The sequence below is a fragment of the Thermobia domestica genome, chromosome 6 (genome assembly GCF_964235325.1).
Source record: "Thermobia domestica chromosome 6, izTheDome1.hap1.1, whole genome shotgun sequence".
Classification (NCBI taxonomy): domain Eukaryota; kingdom Metazoa; phylum Arthropoda; class Insecta; order Zygentoma; family Lepismatidae; genus Thermobia; species Thermobia domestica.
The window spans coordinates 306999090-307021329 of record NC_137459.1 but is presented as its reverse complement, the minus strand read 5'-3'; the positions used below and the strand labels follow the sequence as shown (position 1 = coordinate 307021329).

Sequence of the window (22240 nt, the reverse complement as noted above, 5' to 3'; positions counted from 1 at the left end):
CGATATTCTTCATCTGAAACCTTTTCACCATCTCATAACACATTACTTCCGTTTGTGAACTTAAACCCAAATGATGAAATCTGTATCTACAGTACACTCTGCTATATTGAAGAACTAGCCAAAAAGTTAGAAGTACCCATTCTATCCGTAGCTCTGGACCAACCACTTTGATAAAAGCCATTCAAATTGTCAATAGCACTGGCCTCAACGTTGTTTGTCGCTTAGGTTCTCTTCACATGCTAATGACTTTTGTACGAAGAATAAGATCAATACTGATTGGATCTCGCTTATCAGAATTACTTGGAACAATGTATGGAGTAAACAGGGTTGTTCATATGCTTAACGGAAAAGAATTTTCGATAGCATTGAGAGGACATTTTCTTGCACAGATGTCTATATTACGATCATCAGTCTTACCTCCTATATTTCCCTCATGAAAGACATAATAATTTATTCAACCCCCCACCTACTCACCTACTACAAACGCCGTGTTTACAGATCTCAAAAATATCTGCAGTAATTTTCTGAAAGCTGATGAAGAAACTACAAGAAACCAAGTGCAGGGTGATTTACTATCGAACGTGGAACAACATGTCAACGGCTGAAGCGAGAGTTGTCTGCGCAATCTCGAACTGCAAAGTTATGGGTAAAATACATAGAATACATCAACACAGTTCAGATGTTTATAAGAGGCGAACGAAAAGGAAATTGGAATCTACACCTTGCTTCTGTGGCATGCGTGCTACCTCTATTTGCTGCGACAGGGCACAATATATGTACTGAATGAGGACGGATATACCTTCAGGAGATACAGTAGTTACAACTTACACATCCGTGGCTATACGGTCAGTTTCAAAACCATGGAAATCACGTCATCCGAAGAACGTAAGAAAACTGGTAAAGGAATTTCCTCGGACAGAGTATTATGCGTGTTATCAAGAGTAGAGGAGGTTTAACCCACGGTCGTGGAATGACACAAAATAAGTGCAACACATGGATTCAATTTCTACATATAATTGGAGAGATGCATTCTGCTATGACATCTTTAACTGGACGCCAACAGAGCGCACAACATTGTGAGCTATTGTCATCAAGTATGAAGTAATCGGAGTGATCGAAGACTTATGATACAATGACTGAATAAGCATCAACCTTTTCCAGTGTACGACTCATCGTTGTGCAATGTAGCCACTGGCGTTATAGCAGGAATTAATGACAGAGTGAACTGTAACGATGCACACGTTGTTGGTAATGGAATACATCAGAAGTTAGATGGCGAACTTTGGAATTCAGTTAGATTGAAGACTGACCAAGCATTAACATTACAACATGTAGGTAAAGGAGTTAGCATCGATAATAGTATTCAGTAATTCAACTTTCTTCTGGAGACTTGATACGCTCGTTAAGCGTGAGCACACACCATCCCATTATTTCTCATATGAACTCCCTCTTACACCATCAGCGTTATTCTCTGGAGAAATGATGAGAAAATAATCAAAAGCTGCACTAATTCATTCACTTACGAAAGGATTTGAGTGTTACACTACAGGTATCTGTAGAACCTGAGCTATCAGAATCATTTGTTATTGATGGCGAATGTTTGCTTAGACACGTGGTATGGTCTAAGCACCATGTATGGATGGATGGATGTGCTTCAGTCATATCGGGAATTTTTATGTCAGCATTCTGTCAGCAAATTGCAAAGTACCTTTGAAAATATTGAACTTTAATATTCATTAATGTTTACCTCACAGGTCAGATGTAAAATTTATCCATTTCTCTAATTGCGCCGCACTTATGAGTCTCCCTGCGTATAACCATCTGTACCAGTATTGAAATTTCAACACATTTTGATTATACATTTATACTATTTTATTAAGGACCAAATATATGTTGTACTGCGCGAATAAAATAATTTTTTGTGTACTGACCGGTATTCCCTAGCAGCATTTGTTTCAAGAAGCGATTTTGAGTTACAACTCCAACCCGGAATATCTCGAATTTCGCAAACTTCCAGGTTTTAGCATTCTCTAGTTAATTCACTCATAGCTACCTGATTTCATATCCCAAAGGTTATTTCAATAATATTTAGTTCAGGGTCAACCTCTACTTTTACCCTACTATTTGGCATAAATCTTAAATCTCTTCTCCTCTGAACCTCATCCTTCTCCCTTAGTGTAGACATAAAAAAATTCTAAATAGCCTATGGTCTCTTCAATACAGTTGTCAGGTTTGTGAGAAACATAGTTTAAAAAAAAAAAAGCCAGAGGGTTTTATTGGGCAATATATATATATATATTTGTTAAATTTTAAACATATATTTAAAGCAATATTCCTACTTAAAATACCATTTAAGGATTCACGTTCTACTGTGCACATGAAATTGTGAAATTCCCTTGTAAGGTCGCGGTAACTCGCCTCTGACACGGGTTACTGGTTCGATTCCAGGTCCCGTGAAGTTGGTTTTGTGGTGGACAAACACCGTGTGCATAGATTTTCTCGGTGTTCTACCGTTTCCTCCCGTTTTCGTCATGCCACCATTTCATCACCTCAATCTCTCTTAGTGTCGGTGTATAATCCTAAAACATTAAACTAAACTTAAATAGTAAAAATTACGAAGAAAACATGTCGCACCATAAAGCCCCAACCACGTTTCCTGGGATACATTTTGCACCATTGACAATCGATTATATTTCGATTTCTAGAAAGAAGGAAGTAGCCAGTTTTGTAGGGTGACAAAGATGTAGGTAATTCTGCAAGTATATAATAATAGCAAATCCCTGAGCCAACCGTCCTAACTGAAGGTTCCTTTAGTTTCCCTCAAAACACGCCAGGAAAATACTGGGACAGTACCTCAAATTCAAAAGCCAGAGATTAAAAATAGTTGCCAATTTGCTTTCTTAAATAGGTTTTACGATTGAAGGGCCTCTGTAACATACCATAATTCTACTACAAGTAACACTCCACGAAATACGCAAGAAGAATTCTGGAGTTACACGATCTGATTGCCGTTAGTGTTGAGAAGATAGAGGTATATATTTAGTTACTTATTTTTTTGAAGTGAAGCGTCTGGAGAAAAACATTTTGTTTACACTAATACACAAAATGAAATGAAATGAAACCTTTCACTTTTACATCCCACGGTTATACCGGATAAACTAAAGGAGACGGTGATGATGAGAAATGAGTAAAATGGTTGAATTAATAAAGTGGGAGGAAACAGAAGAACCCCGAGAAAACCCACGAACACGATGTTTTCCCAGAACAAAGCCCACTTGGCGTGAGTTGAGATCTAACCAAGGACCCTACGCACCAGAGGTGAACGGTTTACCACTGAGCCACCATGCCCCATATTAATACCCAAGTATTTTTTCTACAAAAACAAAGGGGGGAATGACTTGCACTACTTTTTATTCCAGACTAGCTGAAATGCCTGTTCTTTGCACAGGAAGGCTAAATTCAAGGAAAATGTTTGAGCCTCCTTATCCCCTTGTAATAACCATATCAGTGAAAGCGTAATTAAAAAATTCATAAGATATTACATTTTTGGCATGAATTTTGAATTCCTCCTCCATTACGATATGCCCTTTAAGTAAAGTTCATGATAAAATCCCAGCTTGAGATACGAAACTATGTAATGTAACATGGCTCTCACCCGCCAAGAAAGGATTGAAATTGTTCTCATTATTGGGTAACAGTCCCAGAGTCATCGCTGACGACTTCAATGCCCGGCATCTAGAGAGAACAACATTGCACATACCACAGTGTCGCATATTTTGCAAAAAAAAAAAAAAAAAAAAAAAAAAAAAAAAAAAAAATCTGGATCTGTACACGACAAACAACGCAGTGAACGTCCAAGGATGCAACGGATGAGGCGACAGCAACGGCAGTTGTGGTATCCTTGGTGAAAAGGGGATTCTCAAAAACGCTGGGACAAGTCCACTTATTTTTAATGAGAACTTCATATACTAAGTTTCATTTTAGTAACTCAACAGGATTGTAAAATACTCAATTTTTCACCAATATTTTGACCCTCCACTCCATTCCCCCTTAGAATACGCATCTTAATCAATGTAAAATGATTAAACACCCAGTTCGAATTACGTGATAACTACATCCAAAAATTCATTCCAAACAGCTCAGCCGTCTCCCCGTGATGTGATCACAAACAAGATGCTTTTCATTTCTATATAATAGATTAGCCTTTGGCCAGCTGGGGACTTCGCCCCCCAAATCCCTGCGTTTGCTCGGCCTCGCATCTCATATATATCAGATTTTGCTTCAAGAGTGAATTTCGTGCATTTACTCTTAATATTTCCCCAATTTAAGAGTGTAGACCTAAAGTAAAGTATTCTATTTAATATGTATTTTACTTTATCAACGATGACACGTCCGTAAAGAACACCTACCTTGATACAAACAGAAAAGGTTATCGAAGTAAGGACAATACAGTTGAATATACGAATAACAGTTGATAAGTTCCATTATACACGTTTTATCTCGGCCTACGGCCTTGCACCTTTTAAATCCACAATTCTACCGAAATTCAAGTTTCTTTTCCTATTTCAACTACCTAAAAATAATATTTCGTATCATAACAAAACGTCCATTTAAATAACATGGAGATTTTTCATTTCCCCTTTAGACCACCCTAAAAAACTAAAAATATCTAGTTTTGGTAATTTTCCTATGGGTTAGTCCCACAAGACCACAATCATGCCAAATTTAATTATTGTAGCCCTACAAGAAGTGCCTAAGCATTTTGAAGTGTACAACGTGACCCATAAATAACATGAGAAAGATTTTTCAATTGTCCATAAAACCTTACTAAAGTTGGGAATTTTTATTTTTGATGATTTACTTAGGTAACGCTAACGAAAATGTATAAGCATACCAAATTTCAAGTTTTTATTACAAGTACCTAAAACAAGACATTATAGGTCAAAAGAAGGGCCCATTTAAATAAAACGGGGAATTTCTTCATCCCCCTATAGACCAACTAAAAATAATATATATATATATATATACCGGGTGCACCATTTATAATGTCCCACCTTTATAACAGAGGAACTAAGAGAGATAGAGAAGCGAAACTTTGTACAAAGCAACTACAGGAAGGGGGACATCTATCCATGTATTAGGTAACATCACTAGGTGAACAGTGTTGCCAACCCAATATAAAGTTATGATTTTTTAAATGGAATGACCTAAATTTAATACCATAATTCGAATCAGCAATGAAAACAAAGAAGAAAGAGATGACACTCGCAGATCAGTGTTGCATGCTTTTTGAGAAATATTGTAAAACATATGCCAAATTTAAACGCCTTTAATACACACAAGGAATGAAGTAGTAACTATTTGTGCACATTAAATGAAATACTGGGAAGGACTCTTTAAAATGACTTCAAGTTTAGAAGGATCAGTTAAACAGTGTTTCCACAACAGAAGAGAGAAAAATTGAGTTTGGAAATAGTACAATAACTTGGAAAAGGTCCCTAGTACAGTATGGTTTTAAATGCATAGAGGAAATCAGTATGTCATAAGGAGCATTATCACGTTTATTTGAGATCGATAAGTCAAGTACTTACCAAGATATTCGGTACTCTGTAAAAGCTGAGAATTTTGTGCTGTACGAGATGGTAACGCTGTTTCAAAATTCCCTTTTTTCCCTCTGCGTTGGAGAAATATTACAGTACTAATCTATGACAAGTTATATTCTGTGACATGCTGAATTAAAGTAAACTATCTAAATAAGGAAACAATATTTTTCTGTTTCATGAATTTTGTAATGTATGTTACAAATAATTGTTTCTTAATAATCATAAACATATATTTCTTTCTTTCTCCTAAATATAAGTTGGAAAAGACAATAAAACGTAGATATTAATAGTTGTAAAATTTGAATTGAAAATACATAGGCTAAGTTCTGTTAAATGGTAGCAAAATTTTTCAGATCATCCAATATTTACACGTACTAACCAATTTCAGGGAATCATACACAACTTATTTTGTATTTCATTCTCCACGAAATTAACTACAAATAATGTATAAATTGTTTTTTTAAGAAGTGAGTTGCATTTATGGATGCATGGGTGCCGATTCCCTTATTTGGACCCAAACGTTATGAGTAAAAGTACAGCACATAGAAATATGCCATAAAAGCTATAGTGGAATAAACACCAAACAACCCCTGTTAGATGTCCATTGAAAACAAAAAAATGTATCTAATGGGAAACGGAGAACCTGGTGGGTCCATGAACGATTGGATCCGTAGTGAGTTGAGGAGTAAACGAGTAGTGTAAAAAAAATCAAATCTATGCTGGGTGGCCACAAAAAACAAGGAAGTATTTAACCAAGTCAGAGCAGGTCCAAAGTAGTGGAAACTCAAGGTGTCTATAGGGACCAGGCGCGTTAGCAAAGGTGGGTATGATTCTAAACAAAATAGTGTAAACATAATGTGTAAAGAATATTCCATAGTTCTTCTGCAAATTAATACGACATCGTATTCCTTAGCGCAGCATAACTTTCTGTATAACGTCCCACGTTTAAGCCATTTAGGCTAAGGGAGACAATGGTTAAGGCAAGTGACTGATGTTAGAAGAATTAATGGGATGGGAATGTGAGAGAAAGCGAGAGTGCCCGACAACCCCATGGACGCGATGTTAACTTCGCGAACTTACTGGATCGGAAATCGTATAAGGGACCCCACGCACCAGAGATAAGTGCTCTACCACTGAGCAACCGTGCCCTCGCAGTTTAACTTTAAGAAGGCTTAACCACAGAATTTTCCTATTATAATTCAATCAAAATCTTTTGTCTTTTGTACAATGGTTCACAATGATTGAGTACAGATTTATGATATACTGCAAAAGGATATGTCTGAAAAGCGATTATTCTCGGAAGAATACGTACAAACCTCTGCATGGTGGTCACTAGAAACTATCATTTCTTTTATTTGAACTGAACGAAGTTGGAAACTCACACGGGCTTTTGTTCGTATGGAGGAGGCATTTCAGCGATAGTGTATATGCGCGTAAAGGAAGACAAGGGAGAGAGACAAGCACCATCCTGTGCTACGTGGTCATTATGATGTTATATATTTTGGGATTCACGATAAGCAAACGTGGAACTGTGTCCGTAGAAAACAAACACGTCACCACGTGAAAGTAAAACCGAAATGCTTATTTTCGCTTTGTGTTGACGCAAACCGTTACGAAATGAGAGGGTCCAGGTATAAGTACGAGGGTCATTTCAAAAGTCTTGAACACAGCATATGCACGACCGTTTGAGTCATTTTTACGTTTGTTGTGGGTCAGAGTTTGGGCTTGACGATTGTTTCTGTTTTTTCTGGTTTGCTTAGCTGTGTTGTGAGAAATTCAGTGGTGAACCTGACTGAGGTTGGGTTACACATGATGATAAGCGTTCCTATAGCAACATCGAAACTCTATGTGGAAAGAATCCAACTGAAATTTACAATGTTTTACTGTAGGTTTGTCGAAATAGTGTAGTGGATCATAGGACTGTATTTCGGTGCTCAGATCGTTTCCGTGAAGGTCGTGTAATCATTGCGGACACCCCAAAATGTGAAAGACCATCAACTGCAACAGACTACACTCCTGAGATTATTGTGAATGACATTTTGAGAGAGGGTCGACGAAATCATGTAAGAAAATTACATATGAGACCAAAATATCTGTCACTTCACTTTACAGAATTATTACTGAAAAGCTGAAAATGAAGACAAGATGGGTTCCGCATGATCTGAGTAAAGAGCAGAACAGGGGTGTAGTCAAAGGGGGCCTATCGGGGCTAGGCCCTCCAAATTGTTTCCTGGCCCCCCAAATGACCAGCTTTTAAAACATCATAGTAAAATTATCTCGCTTCATTCATTTAAAAGTAACAAAGTTTATTGACAATTAATAATTTACGGTAAAATAGAATGGAGAAATATTGTTTTTCAATACCGATCGAAAAATAGTATAATATCTCTTCCTTATACCGATCGAAAAATAGAATACTTTTTTGTGACAGCAGATTGCACAATTTACTGCGATTTATATTTGACAATTTGAAGACAAACGTTTTAACAAGGTACTATAAATACAGCCATAAAACAAAGGTACTAAACAGATTTGTAAGTATAGTATATTTTTATATGCTTTAACAAGTGTTTTAAAAGACATAGAGGATGGAAAATTTGGTGAGAAATAATGTTTTTATTCAATTTGGATTTCATTCGCTCTCTTTTATTTCTACTCAGTGTAATAAAATAATTATGTTTTTCTAGTCACGAATAATAAATACTTTTGTCAGGAAACCGTAAAAAATTAACTGAAATTTCAAAGAAAATCAATGTTGTGTAGATAGGTTCTGTATACAATGTCTTAAATTGAAATATAAAGGTAACCAAGAAAAGTTTTGTTGCTTTTTCACCCACCACCTTCGAACCTCGATATGTCACCTATCCTGGAAGATCAAAAATAGTCCCCATCAACATCGACGACCTTCTGGAAACGTTCTGGAAGGCCATTGAATCCATCGCGGTAGAACTTGGTGGGCCGTGAAAAGAAAAAGGTATCAGGTGCATTTTGGACTTTTACTAGGGATTTGAACTGGCGTCCTCTAAGGTGATTGTCCAAAGAATACGAAAGGTGATAATCGGATGGTGCAACACCCGGAGAATATAGTGGTTGCAATATTATTTCCCATCCAAGGCGGAGAATGGTGTTCTGAGTCATCCTAGCCATGTGGGACTTACCGTTGTCCCGTAAACGAGGACCCATTTGCAATTCAGAAGTGATGGCTCCGGAGTTTCGAGTTTTTTCTTGAGCACAGCTCAACTGCTGACACTACACAGTTGCATTGATACTCTGACCAGCTGGTAGCAGTTCCCGATGCACGATGCACCAAACACACAGAAGGACCTTTTTCTGGTACAGTGCTGGTTTCGGCTGTTTTGAAATCGGTTCATGGGGTGCTAACCAATGACGACGGCGCCGTGGAGCTTCGTATAGGACCCACTTTTTATCACATGTCAACGCCCAGTCCAGAAACAGTAAATAATCGCAGGGACTGCCGCCTTGACTTCTGGCCAGGAGTCAAAACATGTGGGACCCTTCGACCCAACTTGTAGTGCTTCCCAAGTTGATGGATGTGCTGCCGAATGGTTTCTCCATACACTGAATTGTAGTCCCAGTTCCTCTTTGTACATGTGTTGGTCTTCTGGCGCGTGGTGTTTTCGGATGTTTCATCATCGTCCTTAAACTTGTTCAGCCATCGCTGCATTGTCCGCGTCGTCACGACACCCTTCACCAAAGGACTGGCATATCTTCTGTCCCGCTACAGCGGCGTTTGACCTCCATTTGAACTCGTTCAGCATACATGCTCTTATGACGCTCTGTGGATGTCCCATGTTCCCTCTGTCTTTACGAAAGTTCACGGTGTAACTGAATTGCCACAACCAGGTAGTATGTTGGATATACCAACACCAACAACTGACGTTCGCCTTATCTCCACTCGCATTCAACTGACGGTGTGAGGTCCAATTGAACACTGACCTCCACGAAAAGGGACAGAATTTTCTTGGTTACCTTTATAACTTAGTTATGCACAAACGTATAGTGTTTGGTCCTGGGCAGTAGTTCTTGATTAAGCATAATAAAATAATAATAATAATAATAATAATAATAATAATAATAATAATAGGAAGAAGAAGAAGAAGCTAAAATAGTGTTTTTAGTTTTCCAGAAGGAAACCAAAATTTTCCTTTCTTTCAGGCCTCAAAAACACTAGCAACAACACATTTTTTTGGCTTTGTGCATTGTAGCTGCCCCCCTTAAAAAACGACGGGCCCCTCCTACACAAACGTGCTGGCTACACCCCTGGAGCAGAAAGCATGTTGCAAAAGAATCACAGAATAATTACTTCAACGTTATCAAACAGAAGCAGATCAGTTTTTCCAAACGACTGTTGCAATTGATGAAACCTGGATACGAGAGTTTGAACCAGAACTGAAGTTTCAGTCATCACATTAAAACAGTTCAGACTCTTCACACCCGAAGAAATTCTGGTAGCAACAATCAAACGTTTAACTCACGATGATCTTCGCGTATAATACGAATGGAGAGATGGCTACAATAGAGTGACACAGGGGACGTCTATACCAGGCGTATATTACAAGCTGTTTCTGCAAAATGTTTTGCGCCCGAAAATTATTGAAAGAAATCCCGACATGCTTGCAGCTGGTGTCCTGATTCTGAACGATAATGCAAGGCCGCATACTGCTCTACAAGTAAGGGTGACACTTAACAAGTATGGATGGGAAATACTTTCCTTCCCAATGATTTGAGCCCACCAGACTTTTTCCCAAATTAAAAGAACCACTCTGTGGAAAACGTTTTGATTCGATTGACGAAGCTTTCAGTGAGGTAACCCGAGTGATCAGACACCTCAACAATGAAGGTGCCCTATCCAGAATACAGAATTTGCCAAATGTTGGGAAGTTGTCATAAACAAGTATGAAGATTGTATTGAACGCCTGTAAAGGTATTTTGTACAATAAATTATTAGCTTGCATAACATCTTTCAGTGTGCAGAACTTTCGAAATGACTGTCGTACAATATATTCCAAAAAATTTTCCGAACAGTTGCTAGGACATAATGTTGTACGTAGCGGTACATCTAAATACTAATTACAAACATCAGAAGCTATTGGTACCATAACAAATTACAATCTATGTGCCACGCTAAATAACAGTATATGAGTCTAATTTCGTAATAATGTTCGCAAAATTTGCGAATCACAAACGAACGCAGAAACAATGCAATAAATTATTATAATTGCATACCGATAATCGGAAAAAAGCCATATTTTACATTTCGTTAACACAATCCACTGCAGAATGAAGCCGTATAAAACATTTTAAGACATTCAGTAATTACGACCTACCAATTGTGTATGTAAGAGAAAACTTGAACCAATGATTTTTGTGATATTAATGCACAATTCACAAATTTTTACGTTTGCTGTAGTATCATACAAGGAGTTTACTAAATGTATACTAAACTAAGCTAACCAAAGCCAACCTACGTATCCTAACTCATATTTTATGTTCAAGAACAAAAAGAAAGAATAAAACCTAAGTAAAATTTTAGTGAACCCCATCAGCACTATATTTCGATCATATCACGCATTGTTGTGCGTGAGCCAGTGTATAGTACATTACGTCAGTCTTACTACTTTCTAGTACTTGCATTTTGGTCAATTTATTTACCTTTGAATTTATAGTAAATATGGTGCTTTTTTACTTTTGGCATACCAAATTTTGAAAGATTTACAGGTAAAATTCCGTACTTTGCATGAAAAGACATAAAGAACAATTTTCTGGAAGCGATAGAGTTAAATACAAAGTAATACACCTGTATTTTATGTTTACAAGTGTAGATTACTGTAGTTCACGTCCCTCGAATTGGCGTGTGGCATCAGCCAACAAGATCGCAGTGCGTTGTTACTATACCTTCAGGGAGGAACCTATACATTCATAATTGTCCACAAATACGAACAAAATTAATTATGAATGATTTGATTCCTCCCTGAAGATTTAGTAACAGTGCACTGTGAGTTTATTGGTTGATGTCAGACGCCAATTTGGGTGGCGCGGAGTATAGTGTAAGATTCTTACGAGTACTTTACTACGGATAAAATAAGTGAGTGCATATAAATGGTTGTTGTATTAGAAACTATTTTCCACCGGTGCTGTATTTGAGCAGATTGTACAGAAGTTGTATTTTATGTTTACAAGTGGAACGCTACAAGTATGTACCGTGACAAGTATTATTGAAACTCATATCATTACCAAAATCCACTCATTTCACTATCCTTATTTTTGCATATAGCAACCTTCGCTGACGCACCTGCTCCCTTCGGACGCACCCCCTCTTTAGAGATCGTGCCCTTCAGTTTCGCCCTGCCGTGACTCGGTTTGATAGCATTCGTGCTTCTTAGTGGCCTACTAGCACAGGTTGTTTCTTGTTTTTTGCATTGCAGTTTTTATGCATACATCCGGAATACGTATTTACACGCAAATCCTAGAAGAATTTTAATTTATCAACAATTGATTATGATGGTCCCCTTGAAATTTAACTATTCTATTTGACATGTTTCCATGTCGGCCAGCGCCAATCATTTAGTAAACAATAAGAAGGAATTTGTGAAAGAATTGTAATTATTGAACAATTATTTCGAGTTGTGCGGCAAAAGTAAAGCTGCACGAGAAATCTTCCTAAAAATGTACTTAAAACATTATGTCGAGCTTCACATGAAAAGCAGTAGCGCGTTTCAAACTTATTCGATGATTTGTAACTATACATTCAATAAATGAGCTGACAAATACAAAAGATAACGTGAAGTTTGAAAAGTTGGCGGCAAAGTAGAAATAAAAAAAAAAATAGACGAATTTTATGGTACATATAATTAGGTATTTCCAGAAAAAATGCCTATTTCATTCGTGCATTGGTGCCTATTTCATTGGGTTGTAGGCTACAACTCATACAGCTAACTTTTTTTAAAAGATTTATAATATGGTAGCAAAATAATAATAAATAAAAAATACTCAGTTAGGGCCAATGACTTTAAAATTTTAAGTTCCAAAGTAAGAGTTCATCTGTACAAAATACACCGCACAAAGTAGTTTGTTTCGTGACCTGATGGGTAAGGGCAAAGACTGGGGGAACTATTCCGATATGGATTACGTCAACGCAAAGCAATATATAACATTTTGTTAGTGATCATCGGCATAGCAGCTATAATGACTTCTTGCATTTCTTGTATGAACAATTTCTTAAACATTGCTTCCGAATGATCCCCTTAGACGTGCAAACGAAGTAAGTGAGTAATGATCTTGGTTACACCACTTGGCTACACGCAACAACAACAATACAGCCAAAGAAATTGTGCTCGCAAATCATCCTTTGTATTGCTTCAATTGGAACACTCTTACTTATTTCATTCATTCGTGTTTAAAAAAGAAATGGTAACAAGTCGGTAATATTTACAGATAATATTGAATTGTTTCGATATTACTTCCTTAAAGTTGCACAAGAATAAGTATATTCACTGCACGAAATAGCTATTAGGTAGCTCTCGTAAACGTATTTCTACCATCTTGTTAAAATTTGAATTGGTATTACTAGCTCAAGAACAATTTATATCCACATTACGTTTAAGTAGTCCCTTCAAGAACTCAAATGGGTTTCATTTCATTGTAGGTCCATTGATTAATGTTTTGTTTCATTTTAATCATTTCCTCACGATTTCTCCAACGCAGAGGGAAAAATGGGAATTTTGAAACAGCGTTACCATCTTGTACAGCACAAAATTCTCAGCTTTTACAGAGTACCGAATATCTTGGTAAGTACTTAACTTATCGATCTCAAATAAACGTGACAATGCTCCTTATGAAATACTGATTTCCTCTATGCATTTAAAATCATACTGGACTAGGGACCCTTTCCAAGTTATTGCACTATTTCCAAACTCAATTTTTCTCTCTTCTGTTGTGGAAACACTGTTTAACTGATCCTTCTAAACTTGAAGTCATTTTAAAGAGTCCTTCCCAGTATTTCATTTAATGTGCACAAATAGTTACTACTTCATTCCTTGTGTGTATTAAAGGCGTTTAAATTTGGCATATGTTTTACAATATTTCTCAAAAAGCATGCAACACTGATCTGCGAGTGTCATCTCTTTCTTCTTTGTTTTCATTGCTGATTCGAATTATGGTATTAAATTTAGGTCATTCCATTTAAAAAATCATAACTTTATATTGGGTTGGCAACACTGTTCACCTAGTGATGTTACCTAATACATGGATAGATGTCCCCCTTCCTGTAGTTGCTTTGTACAAAGTTTCGCTTCTCTATCTCTCTTAGTTCCTCTGTTATAAAGGTGGGACATTATAAATGGTGCACCCGGTATATATATATATATATATATATATATATATATATATATATATATATATATATATATATATATATATATATATATATATATATATTCACTTTTGGTAACTTTCCTGTAGATTAATACCTAAAAGCTACAATTACACCAAATTTCAACTTTTCACGTCAACCGCAAGTATCCGTTACTTTATGTCAGTGAGTGTTGTAGTTTTACATATAGTTAGATACCAGTTATAACCTAACACTGTTATAACGAATTTGATGGAACGCAAACAAAATTTGTTATGTATGATTCCTGAACACTTTTTTTTTTTTTTTTTAATGATATTCTGTTCTGATCATGATCTCTTGAAAGTTATTATTTCAATCCAAGTTTTGAAGCATATTTTAAAATTTTTGGGGAGGCTATTGTATTTTTATGTTGGTTTTACCCCCCTCCCCAAAAAACTGGGGGAAATTACAGCAACCTTGATAAGTATATCAAGCAAACGGCGTTGTTTTTGTATAGCGGACAAAAAAACATTTATTGTTTACATATAAGATAAACCCCTCTTCCCCTTACCTCCCCCTTAGGATATGCATCCAAAAAAATAAATAGCCTAAGTCTCTTTCAGACTATGATCTTTTTGATGCAGTTACAAGCATGCAAAAAAAGATTTGTATACTGGACAAATAAGCAAACAAACATTCATTTCCTATCCTAACTACATAAATTAAAGGGGTACTTCCGGTTGACGTGGAAAGTTGAAATTTGGCATGATTGTAGCTTTCCATGCCTAACCCACAGGAAAATTCCCAAAAATGAATAATGTTTAGGGAGTCTAAGGGGACGAAGAATTTCCCCATGTTATTATTATTATTATTATTATTATTATTATTATTATTATTATTATTATTTCCTTTTCTTTTTTTTTTTTTTTTGACCTATAATCTCATGTCCAAAATTGGAATTAGAATAAAAACTTGGAATTCGGAATACTTGGACGTTTTCGTTAGTATTACATAAGTAAACCAGTAAGAATATATATATAGATTCCCTAAAAACTAAAAATATTCACTTTTGGCAATTTTTCTGTCGGTTAGTCCCAAAAAAGCTATAATAATTTCAAATTTAATTATTATAGCCCTACAGGAAGCGCCCAATAATTTTGGGGTGTAAAAGTTGTTCTATATAAGTAACATGGGAAAGATTTTTCAGTTCCCTATAAAACGATTCTAAAGTTGGATTATATATATAATACATAATATATAATCCAACTTTAGAATCGTTTTATAGGGAACTGAAAAATCTTTCCCATATTACTTATATAGAACAACTTTTACACCCCAAAATTATTGGGCGCTTCCTGTAGGGCTATAATAATTAAATTTGAAATTATTATAGCTTTTTTGGGACTAACCGACAGAAAAATTGCCAAAAGTGAATATTTTTAATTTTTAGGGAATGTAAAGGGAAGATGAAGAAATTCCTCACGTGGCCTCATAAATGGGCCTTTTTCTGGAGCTATAATCTCATATTTTAGGTACTTGGAATTTGGATAAAACTTTACATTCCGTATGCGTGTACGTTTTCGTTACCACTATCTAAGTAAATCAGTAAAAGTAAAAATTATCAATTTTAGAGTAGTTTTATGGGGAGCTGAAAAATCTTTCCCATGTTACTTATATGGGACATCTTCTACACTCCAAATGTTTAGACATTTCCGGCAGGATTAGAATGATGAAATTTGGCATGATTGTGGCCTTCTTGTACTAACCGATAGGAAAATTCCCAAAAGTGGATATTTTTAATTTTTAGGTAGAATTGTGGGTTTAAGAGGTGCGAGGCCGTGCCGTGCCGAAGCAAACGCAAGGGGGGGGGGGGTGAGGGTGAAGGACCCCAGCTGGCCAAATTCAGGAAATTTGAAGAGCAAATGTGCGAGATCCACTGTTGATGCAAACGCGGGGGACTGGGGGCGGAGTCCCAAGCTAACCAAAGGCTAGTCTGTATATAAGATTACAGTGGTGTGTGCTATTTCTTTGAGACATAATTTAGTCTTTATCCTTGAAACGATTGATTCTACGAAAAGTCTAAGGGACGTTTTCGTATAGAATTTTATATACTACAATTTTTCTTCAAAAATTGATAATTTTCGAGATAACTGAAAAAAAAAAAAATAACCTGAAGATATATGCAATGTCTCCCGAGAAAACTTGCTAGAGCCACATCGTCACGAAAGATTCAATTCTTTCTTAAGAATTTATCACTTACCATCTTCCTCCCCCAATATAAAAAAAAAATAAAAAAAAAAAAAAAAAAAAACTGGCTCAAATTAAAGGTGCTTTCCAGGATATTCTAAGGATATCAAAAGTAGGTCTCCACAAAAATCCTGCTTGTTCGGAATTTTTTCCAGGTTACATTCTAATTTTACCGAGCTAATTATATTATTGCTATATACAGTAATATTTCGATGCTTCTGCTGCAGTGTTATGCTTCTTTTTATCGTGGCTGGCGACGACAGTGAAGGTATGAATGATGCTATTCACACTTTTCTCCGAAGTGGCTACGTTAGAGCTAGTTTCCGTCCTTTGCACGAAAAGAAAGAAATAAAGAAAAAAAAGTATACTTGTATTTCTATAAACAATGGAAATTTTTTGGTGATCTCCACCTTATCAACGTTGTGTTTGTATCTTTTATATGTTTTGAAAGAACTGATGTTGAAGCATAGTAGTATTTGGCATCACAAATGTTCAAGCTTATGTGCTGCTTCTCGTTACATCTATAAACGTCTTGGAACGTGCATGAAACATAACACGCGAAATCCAGCGGATTGCTTAGGGATCTTTTATAATCTGTTAAGTTTTCTCTATGTTTTTGGCTGTGTCAAAATTATACTTTCTGAAAACATCTTGTAATTTGTTTGAAACCAAATATACAAAGGAATTCAACAGATTTGTTAGTAGTAGATATTGTTTTCGTACTGTTAGTTTTGAGCGATGTTTCAACCTGATGTAACCATTTCATATTCTGGCAACGCTGACGAACATGTAAAGCGAAAATTAACGCATTTTTGAAGGAATCCGTAACAGAATAGAAAAGAGCAAGGCTGAGGTTAAACAAATTCAGAAGTGCCTTTTGGGTTTATTCAGCCTGATGATTACTTGAAAATAAATCACGTAAGACAATTAACGGTACGCTATCAAAAGTTATTTTTTATTTATTTATTTATTTTTTCATTCATCCGAAAGTTATCTATGCGAATGGCGTTATACAATGAAACTTCTCTGATGATACGATGAAACAGGCCACCATCGATACCAATTTACAAAAAACGTATTTTACGGCAAAAAATCTATAGATTGTAGTATACGCATTTTTAATGCAGTAACCACTTATTACCTACGTGTTAGTTTGTATTTCATAAACAGTATACAGCAAACATTACTTGTACAATGTAAGAACATTGCATAAATATATAAGTTTGCTGTTTACACAGTGTTTGCTCACAGTACAATTTAAATGTAATTTCAAATTGATAATTACCAACGAAACACTAATTCATAACTGACTGTTATACTTCTTCCGCCTGTGACAACAAGTGGCAAATAAAATCGTTAGTTTAAGGAAATCCTCGGAAGATCCATGCTTTTTTAGGAACATTCACTGGTTAAACACTCCTTTAACCAGTGGCGTTTTAGGCACCTCCCAATAATATCAAATGCGTAACTTCCGTAGCAATATAAATTCTTGAAATAATTAATTAATTGGTCAAACATGTATTTTAGAGTATTCATAATACAACAATAAAAACAAGACAGTGTTATCACTTGACTGACCGTGATTACTCACCCGTCCGCTGTAGCAAACATTGCGTCAGCAATTTCGTAGATGAAGCCAAGCAACGCTTTCTGACCACGGGTGGGTGTGAACTATGAAGTACTTTTGACCAAATTTAAGTTTGTTATTTTAGGAAAAAATGAAATGTACCAAATCAAATACAACGTAAACGTTACAATAATAATTTAGAGAAAAAAAATATAACATATTGTTGATATTTTCTTTCTTTGGCCCTACAGAATTTGGATTGTTTGCCTAGTTGGAAATCCGACTCTGCCTTTTTCACAACCAGAACACCAAAAGTGGCCCATTGTTATTGGATTTACAAATGATCACAATCATCTTGTTGATGGGTGGTAACCAGTAAGAACTTCTGCAATTATTATGTTTGTTTTCTTTCATTTCATTTACTCTTCAAGCGAATCGGTTCGACATTTGTTATAATTTTGTTTGTAAGTTCCCCAGAAGGTAAAACCTTCGAACGCGCGACGAAAACAAACGTAATCTATCCCTAGTTCAATAAACCAGACTGAACTATACTCTTGTACTGTACAAAGAACATTAATAAATAATAATAATAATAATAATAATAAATCTTCATACACTCGTCAACAACAGGCATAAACATCAGAAAAACAATAACATCGTCTTCTGTATTCTACAAGTTGCTTTCTATTTTCAAGTTTTTTCTCCTTCACCACTATTAACTGTCCAAAACTAGAAGTAAAGGATTTCCTACAAGGGTTTGTAAAAAAATTAGGATAATCACACGTACTGTCCAATGTTCAGATGTCAACATAAAAGAAAACTGAACATCATTGGATTAACATTGCTTCAATGCGACCTAAATCCAAGATAGATAGATGACCAACTTAGAGAGGAATAAGTAACGCATGTTTTACTAGAAACTGTAAGTTATGCTAAACTGAGACCTAGTTAGACAGGTGACAAATTTAATAGATTTTATTGTATCTTCTATTTTACAACAAATTTACTCTGAGGATATGTTATTCACTTTCTAAACTTCCTGTAATACATTAGCATGCCCTAGAGACATGTGATAGCATATCCTAATACTAAAACAAAATAATACATTTGAAAGATTATATTACACTAATTTGGTTTGTGCTTTCGTACTCATGCCTTCTTTTTCTTCCAATGCTACTATCAAATTTAGTTAATCTTACTTGAATCTATTTTCACTGAACTTAGTAGAAAACTAAACAACTTCAATACATTAGAATCAAACGATTCCAACAAACATTTAGTGTTAGGTGCTCCAAATGAGGCAGTTATTTATCTTCATGAACAAGAGAAAAAGGACATTAAAAAAAAAAAAATGAATGAGAAAATCACTCATGATTTGGATGGATTATCTGGGTAGTTTTATATGCAATACAGATATACATTCTCTTCATATAGAGATTAATCATTTAGACAAGAGACCTTTTGAAACTATCAATCGATATAAAACACTATCATTTTGCATGATGCGGACAGGTTGAGTTTTATTTCGCATTAGTATACAGACCAAATCCAATAAAAATTACGGACTTTAGTATAAACGAAATATTGTTCCGGACACTTGAAAAAAAAAAAAAATCATTGTAAATTGGACATCAACATTAGGTCAGGAAGTATAATCGGTATTCTCTCATATTTTCGAGTATCGTATAAACTGTATAAATGACATATTTCAAATTTAGAAAGAAAAGCAGATGCTTCAACTTATAAACATTATAGAAAATGTTTCTAATAAAATATTCCTAAGTTCAGTTCCCGTCAGAGCGTGCATTATTGCGTATATTGTGTACACTGCAAAAACGATGAAAAGTGTGAAGTTTAGATATACTTTATTTTTGCTTTTAATTTAGCAATAATGGCTTTCAATAGGCACCAATGATTCAAATAAATTCAACATCGGGTCCATGGGTTTTCTCGGGGTACTCCTGCTTCCCCCACATTCTCATACCACCAACGCTTCCGCCATCATTCACTTGCCTTAATCATCAGTCTCTCTTAGCCTAATGGGCATAATCGTGGGGTGTTAAGCTGGAAGATTTTTAAATAAATACTTGAACATAGTTGTTTTTGTCAGCATACACAAAGGAATGATGGCCATCACCTCGCTATCTTTTGGCAGGCAAATCTGGAAGTAATGAATTTTTGTTTGCATTTAAAATGTTTCAGAAAGGACATTGACGAATATGGACTTACTTCACTGAATCATCCACATTAACTTCAACATTTCCCATGGCATGTTCAATCTTTCGACTTTAACATTATCTAACACTTAGGGTCAGTTTGAAATTGATTGATTGAAATTTAATGTGGAGGTCAGCAGCAAGGAGAGTCGGTTTTAAAGCAACGAATCTACGCAGATTTTCTCTTCTTCATGTCTGACAACTAAGTGATGCACTGCATGAAGAATGGTGTACTGTTTCTCTGGAAACGAATCACTTGTTATGTGTCTTAATTCCATTGCGAATGCATAATGAATGTTGTGTTAAATCGGTCTGACATCATACTGCTCAAGCAAGTTACATTTTTTTTTTTTTTTTTTTTTTTGTACAGGTGTAGCCAGGGCTCATGTTCATATGTAATTTATGGGAGTCAGTCGTCTTTCCAGTTAAAAAAAAAAAAAAAAAAAAGTGTGTGTGTGTGTGTGTATGTAAATATGAGTCTAGTTTTAACTGTATAAAGTTTATTCTACACCACTGAAGTATAGATATAAGAAATACACTTACTGAATTAATACACTAATATCATCCATAGCATTTATAAATATAGTATTTAAACCCTTTTGACATATTAAAGCTATTAAGAAAGCATTTGCAAAGTTGTTACTAAGCTTTTTTTTAAATTTTTTTATTACAATATTCAGTGAGCAACCTACAGCAGAGCACAAAATTTGATGTCTGAATCCAGTAGTCAGATCACAGAATTTGGTCACCATTTGGCAAACAAAGTAAAGGCCAAATATCTATTGCCAAACTAAAATATTTGAAATGGCAAAAGGATATTTCGTGTCCTGACCTACAGTAACATATACTGAATTTTAAACATAGAATTCCCAAACCCGCATCTGCTACATCTAGTACCAAGTACTCTTTGTAAGTGATAGTTATACTGTATCTATTGACTTCAACATTTTAAACTAAACTACTAGCATAAACCCTTGAAGTAACTCTACTTTACATTTATCGTAAATGGTTACATATGTGAAGTTGTTTACATTATTAAAGTACAGACACGTGTTATTACAATCTCAACTTCGGTTTTGTCTTGGCGGTCCACTTTTAGAATTAAATGTATCACGCTCTTTTATGCTTCAATGTACAGACGTAATACTTAGAAACTAAATAAAGAACAATCTAAAAAAGAAAAAAGAAAGTTTGGCGCAAATAAAGACGGGAAACCAACGGCGAAGGATCAAATCTGCCCACAGCAAATGAGTTATTATTTGTAAAAATAAAACAGATGTTGCAATATAAAACTACCAGAAGTTAACATTAGATTCAAACGAGAAAGTAAGAGCAAGCGAAAGTGAGATAGATGGGGGAGGGAGAGAGAAAAGCGGGCAAATTGACACTTTCTCCCCCTTCAATGATATTTCTAGGGTTAATAAACTATTTGTTCCCATTTATTTTTTACATAGATCATTTTATAATGAATACTGAATGATTTTACTGATGAAATCTAATGCCATTACCAAAAACTCATTTAATCAACTAGGACAACTTTGAAAATATCAAGGTAATTCTTCTTTTTTGTAATTAACACAAAACAGAAGTTATGCATGTCTAACATTTATTTGTTTGTATCTAAGTGCTATCCAGCCACTCATTACAGTTTTTGGTCACAGCAGCATCCCAGTATTTCAATACTGTCGGCAACCTGACGTGTGATTGCAAAGAAATATAAAAACTTCAGTCAGCACTGCCAACTCTGGAATCAAACCCAGAACCACGTAATACTAAACGTATAATGTAACCCAAGATGTTTGCTATCTTATTATGGATCAACAGATTAATGGAAAAATTACGAACTTTGAACACTGTATCTAAATAGTCACTTAACTTACATGACTATTATACTGATGTGTGATACAGTTTGTCACGAATGACACTGCGCTAGTTTGAACGAAATGCAGTTTCATTTACTCGAAATATATGAAACAAATCAGCTTCTCTATTGACAATATATTCAATAATCTTGAAGCAATATTTACTTTCTATTGCCAAAGTGAGTGCTCACTATAATATTACCTCACTTGGCAACATATTATCAATTGTTCATTCTTCATAGTTTTACCATGAAAGTTTCTCATATATAATAACAAGCACCTAAAAATAGTATATTACTGATCACACTGGCTTCTTAGAATAAATGGAAAACAGTTTCGCAATAACCTCGTAGGTGTAAAATCCTCAAGTTACATCTTTGGTGGTCGTATAG

The 22240-nt window shown here is 35.3% G+C and overlaps 1 protein-coding gene across 1 annotated transcript in view; it reads right to left on the bottom strand.

Moving 5' to 3' along the window:
- The window catches only part of GlcAT-S (Glucuronyltransferase S), a 109061-nt gene that overhangs the window by 62332 nt on the left and 24489 nt on the right, over positions 1-22240 (bottom strand).